Source organism: Mastomys coucha, unplaced genomic scaffold (assembly GCF_008632895.1).
Source record: "Mastomys coucha isolate ucsf_1 unplaced genomic scaffold, UCSF_Mcou_1 pScaffold8, whole genome shotgun sequence".
Classification (NCBI taxonomy): domain Eukaryota; kingdom Metazoa; phylum Chordata; class Mammalia; order Rodentia; family Muridae; genus Mastomys; species Mastomys coucha.
Genome location: NW_022196914.1, coordinates 27,353,597 through 27,359,287, shown reverse-complemented (window position 1 = coordinate 27,359,287; position 5,691 = coordinate 27,353,597). Strand labels below are relative to the sequence as shown.

Genomic DNA, 5,691 nt, shown 5'->3' with positions numbered 1-5,691 from the left:
GAGGGATGCGGTGTAGGTCACAGGTAACTTTATTTCTAGTCACTCCCTCCAACCTATTCCATGCCCCATGAGGTTAATCATCACTTGTAAATCAAATTTTCCCAATGCTTTTCTTACATTATTTAGTTATAAATGGAGTGCTTTGCCCTGGTCACATCCTGTGGGCTCCAGGTGTTCCAGTGCCAGACTTGCAGCAAATCCCCTAAGATGTTCTTCTGTCACAAAGATTCTGATAGATTTTGAATGAGTGAGAAACATTGCCTTACACTGAAATTTGAGACTATCCATATCTCCATCAGTGACAGACAGAGACACCAAGAGAAACAAACAGGATTTATCTGGCATATGACAGAAAGGAGGCATTGCCACAGATTTCTCCCCCAGCTTTGGCACTGTCAGTTGTAGTAGGGACAAGAATGACAAGCAATCATGGCCTTTTGAGTTTGTTTCTAAAAAGCAAACAGACTCTTACTCCTGCTTCTCTACCCTTCCTCTTGCCTCTTTGTTCCCCCTCTCTCTCCATTCCTTTCCCGCCTCTCTCCACGTTGTCATGGCCAGCCCCTACTTCTCTACTCTCTCCTCTCTGCCTTTCTCTGCCTCTGCTACCCTCTTAACTCCCCTCCCCATGCCCTAAATAAACTCTATTCTATACTAAAAGAATAAAATAAATAAAATAAAAGAATTAAAAAAAAATAAAAAGCAAACAGATGAAAGGCCCAGTGGGCACTGATGTTTTTAAAAGACCGAAGATATAAACACTAAGAAAGCCCAAAGTCTCCTAGTCTGGAAATTTGGGGGGAGGGGAGTCATTTAAAGCTATTTCGATCTCTTCTCACTAAACTTCCAATTATACAACTCACGACACAAGGTGGGAAGGGAATTGTAATCAATTTCTTGAGTAAATTCATGTAAAATAAATTTATACCCAAAGGATTTGAATAACAAGGCCATTTCATTCAACCAAGAAATCAGATTCTGACAGCTGAGGCTTCTTGAAAAATGGAATCTATTTTCTAAAGGATTTATGAAAGTACTCACTGCCATCAACCACCAGGACAAAGCTGAATGCAAACTGCTATTCTCTCGTGGGTTGTATTCATAATTTAAAAACATCTGAGACAAATGGGTTACATGGCAGTTTTCTTTACACAGTGTCCACCAAGGAAATCACTTCTCTAAGCCACCTTAAGAGGAAGCCTGTGCTTTATACACAAGTTACTCAATGCATTACTCTTCTATAGCTTCACTTTGCCAAGTAGGCTGGTAATCTCTCCAACTCTGATCCCAGCCTGAGTACATGAATTTATTTAGTAGAATACAAGAAAAATAGTGTATAATTATGAAACCCAGGCCAAGCACCTTTGTACACTTCCATGTACATGTGCTTTTGTTGTGCCTACAGAAAGGATACCTCAGGGATAGATCATTGACTTTGTGAAGTATGAAGTGTGTGAATCAGAGTCAAATCTCTGAGCTCAGTGTGTCCAGCTGCAAATGTTAACTTTTACTGTCAACTTGATTATATTTTTTAAATGTCCATTGTCAAGATGCACCTGATTGTGCAATAGTGGCACAATTGTTATGGAGACAACCCATAAGATCAATACATCCAGGAAACTGTCAAGAAATGTAATGTTGGGAAATAGCACACACTGACTTGAACTCTGGGGACTCTGTGCCCCTCCAGTAGAGGTACAGGGTAAGGAATTGTTCTGTAAAGTAATACAGGAAAAAAACATGAGGAATGGAAAAGACAGTGAAATGATGGCTATGTCCTCGGTTTGGAAGATCTTGCCTGCCTGGATGATGATTATCTCATCTATCCATCTCCACCCCATCCTTATCAGTCAACACTTGTTACTAAATAGTCTCCTTCCACTGCACCGTAAGACCCACAAGATCTCATGCCTGGTTGCCTCCAGCCTGTATCTCTTGCTCCTAAACAGAGCTGGTACAGATGGACACTCAGCACAGGCTTGATGAACACATGTGTTAAAACACATCCTGTGAGTCTGTGTGAAGATGATAGAAGAGAGTGTCTGTGTGGTTCCCTGTGGCGGTAGCTGGCTGAACTTCAAGAGAGCCTTGTTCTCTGTGCACTTCAAAGGACTCCATCTTCCATATCCTCATAGTCTTGACAATACTTATGCTTGAATATATAACTCTTAAACTATTTTGAAAGCTATATCTTCTGTGTCTTGGGAGACTTTGTTAAGGTCTATAGCACAGCCACAGAAGAGTGTGTGCACATTCTGCATGGGCACAATAATCTGATATCTAGAATCCTCATCAATCCCAACAACTACTCATGTTCCTTTGAAGGCACAGTCAAACTATGGAACTATCTTGATGGCACTATCTTGATATATCTTGATATGGAACTATTATATCTTATCATCATATTACATCATATCTTGATATGGACCTATCTTGACTTTCATTGTTGGACCTAAACTCCATGCCCTCTTTATTCTCCTCCCCACAAGCCAAAGATTCTGTCTTCCTTATAATAAGTAAAGAAGAACCAATGTATTTCAGCTGGTTTCAGTGAAACTGCCCAGGTCACGAAGCCAGGATGTAGAAGCTAAGGAGCTCACCTTTGTTTTGGATTACATAAACGGCTCCCCCAAGTGCACTGCCTTCGAAAATAAGGGAGAATGTGTTGCTACAGTCCAGGAAATTTTGCCTATCTATTTATTTTGGTGGGTTTTTTTTTTTTCAAAAAGAAAAAACATGCAATTTTACCTTACCATCAACAAAAAAACAAGAATGAAAAACAAAAAAACAAGCTCACATGTATCCTGCCACCCAAAAGAAGATTACATCATAATTGGTCACATGGACAGCAAAATCTCCCATTAGGGGAATTTTCATGATGATAAGAAGTACACCTATACATATTTGCATTGGCACCAAGACATGATTATGGATTTGGCTTCTACAGTAATGGGCATTAATTACTGAGTGATGAGTATTGAGTGTGCCTTGTAGCGTATCAAGATGGATCAGAGAATAAGGCATTTCTCTCTCAGTTAGGATCTACCTTTGAGCACTCTCCATCTCACCTTTGGGAGATTTGTTCTATACTTCTCACTCTGATGACAAAATAACAGTTATTCACCAAACTAAACTCTTGATGCATCTTCAGTAATGCAAGGAAAGTCAAGTCAAAGTAAGTCAAGCAAAAGATTGGAGTCTATCTACTGGTTTGATGGTTGATCCAAGAACCAAAGCTTTGGATTTGAATGGAAAACCTGGTCACCTGTAGTTTTATTCTCTCCAGGGTGACAAGTACATCAGTGATGAGAGTCTAATCCAAATTGAACTAACAAAGGCTTCCTGTAGCTGCTCTGGTACTTGGTTGGCAACAGTTGAACAAAAGCAAGGAAATAAAAATGAACTCAAGCTGCAAATAAAACTATGAAACTATAGCAAGAAAACCCAAGGGTTTGTTCTTAACACAAAGATCACTGTACCACATGATGACCACATCCCAGTTCTCTGTTTTAATAATGCAGAAAACTATGAAAAATCCATACTGCTCACAGCTAGCAGAAATGGGCCACTGCAAAATATGGGTATTAATAAATGACTGTGATATAAACGAAAAAGCCATTGGCTGGACTTGTAACATTGTGGGTAGTTACCACAAGTATCAAGGAAGCAATTGCTGTTTCTCTGAAAATGGCTCCTTACTAGCAGTTAGCAGTTACAATATGGGATTCAGAAACATGGAAACTAAAATGTACATTTTGCCAATGAACTGGGAAAATAAGGCACCTTTGCTTTGGAAGACTGACGTGCTCAAAGTATCTTCTCGACACGACTGAGAATGGCATTCTCTGCTGTTGGAATCTGTTCAATGCAGTGGAGTGCAAAATTAAATGTTAGAGTTATGGAATCTAACCCTTGCTCAAACCATGTTGCTGCAGTGGCTCAGTCTTCAGTGGGCTCAAATCTGTTTGTATTTAAACCTAGTGAGCCAAGGTCATTGTATAATCAAAAGAATGTCTCCAGAGAAGAAGTCCAGTGGGGAGTATTTGTCCCACGAGATGTCCCAGAATCATTCACCTCAAAAGCTCACCAGTGGCTGAACAGATCTAAATTTTACTTCCTAACTAAATCACCAACAAGCAGACAGCTGCTAGCAGAAGAAAGTTCACCAACGACCCCATTTTCTTTTATATTGGGAAGACACAGGCAACAGCAGGATGCAAAGTTAAATGAAACTTCAGAGAATGAACTTCAGAGAATGAACTGGTATAACCCCCCTCCCTTAAAAGAGAACATACCTGCAATCAATGAGCTTCTTCATACCCCAGCCCATGGGCCACCATCAGCTTCTTTCCTGTGTTCTCTGTTTGCAAACCCCTTGCTGCTCTCTAAAGAGACTGAAAGGACTGAAGAAATTCCTAATGATGTAGATATAGAGAGGGGGAAAAGAAAGCGATGATTCAGATGAAGAAAAACATCTTAAGGAAAAAGCCAAGGAAAAATATGAAGTGAAAGAGCTGAGAAAGTTCAGAAAAGTAGACTATAGCTGCCTAGCTTCTCTGTAGGCTATGGCTGTGGCATGACACAGAGATATGTTGTACTTAATTTTTACTGTCTGTTAATACTTCAAATAAAATTTTAATATTATTTTATTCTCAAGACAAAAAAAAAACCCACACATACCCCCAAAAAGACATGGAGTTGAAAAGGGAATATATTAGGAAGTATGAGGAGAGTTGGTAGATAGAAATGAGGTAAATGTATTTATATTTTAATGTATGCATATATGAAGCTCTCAAGAATAAATAAAAGTTATCCTTTAAATAAAGTAGAACTCTCATCAAGGGCAACCAAGTATGGATTTTTCCATGTACAATAATATTTTCTGGGTATTTCTTTAGGATCCAGTCTGTCATATGATAAGCATCTATATCACTTAGTTTAATCTATACCTTCTACTTAGTCAATCACACAAGGACAAAAGAATATCACACAGTGTATATCCTGCCTACTGATTGTACTTTACCAAAATAGAAGCATATCTGGAGAAGGCGTCCATTTAAGGTAAGTAAGAACTTGGGTGGCACAAAGTTCACTAACTAGCCTTAAACATTAGCTTGAAGCAGTTGAATACTTGCAGAGAATGTGGCTAATGTTGGGCAGGTAGGCAGCGTTCAGGACGCCCAGCCCTCTTAGCTTCAGTTATGGATAAATTCAGCAAAATACCTATTAAGAAAAGCCCAGTCTTGAGACTGTGAGTTAAAGGTTGCAAATGGCATATTTAAAAACATCACTACATGTGTTGGGCCACCAGGCAGCACTTGTATGGCCCAAGTTTGTCTCAGGAGGGATAGTGTGAACATCTGAACCGTCCGTCTTTCAAGGAGCCTATGATGCTGCATGCCACATGTCATACCTGCTCATACTTTATTGATTAAAGTAATCTATGTGCCAAATAGATGAAAGGGGTGGTCTCCAGCCCCGCCCCATCTGTACCTCCTTTCTGAGGAGCTGCTGGCTGGGGAGCCATTCTTTTTTGAGATTGTGGCCACTGGTAAGTTTTGTGCTCTGGTAGATAGCTCCACACCCATGCACATAAGGGCAATAGTAACTGGATTTAGTGAGTTTAAATAAATAAATAAATAAATAAATAAATAAGATTGGGAGAAGGCAATGTTGGAGAAGTATATGGGAAGA

General features: G+C 39.6%; 1 pseudogene; it reads left to right on the top strand.

Annotated features, from left to right (window-relative positions):
- The window catches only part of LOC116083867, a 34,508-nt pseudogene extending 29,949 nt beyond the window's left edge, over nucleotides 1-4,559 (top strand).
- Nucleotides 4,560-5,691: the final 1,132 nt, after the last annotated feature.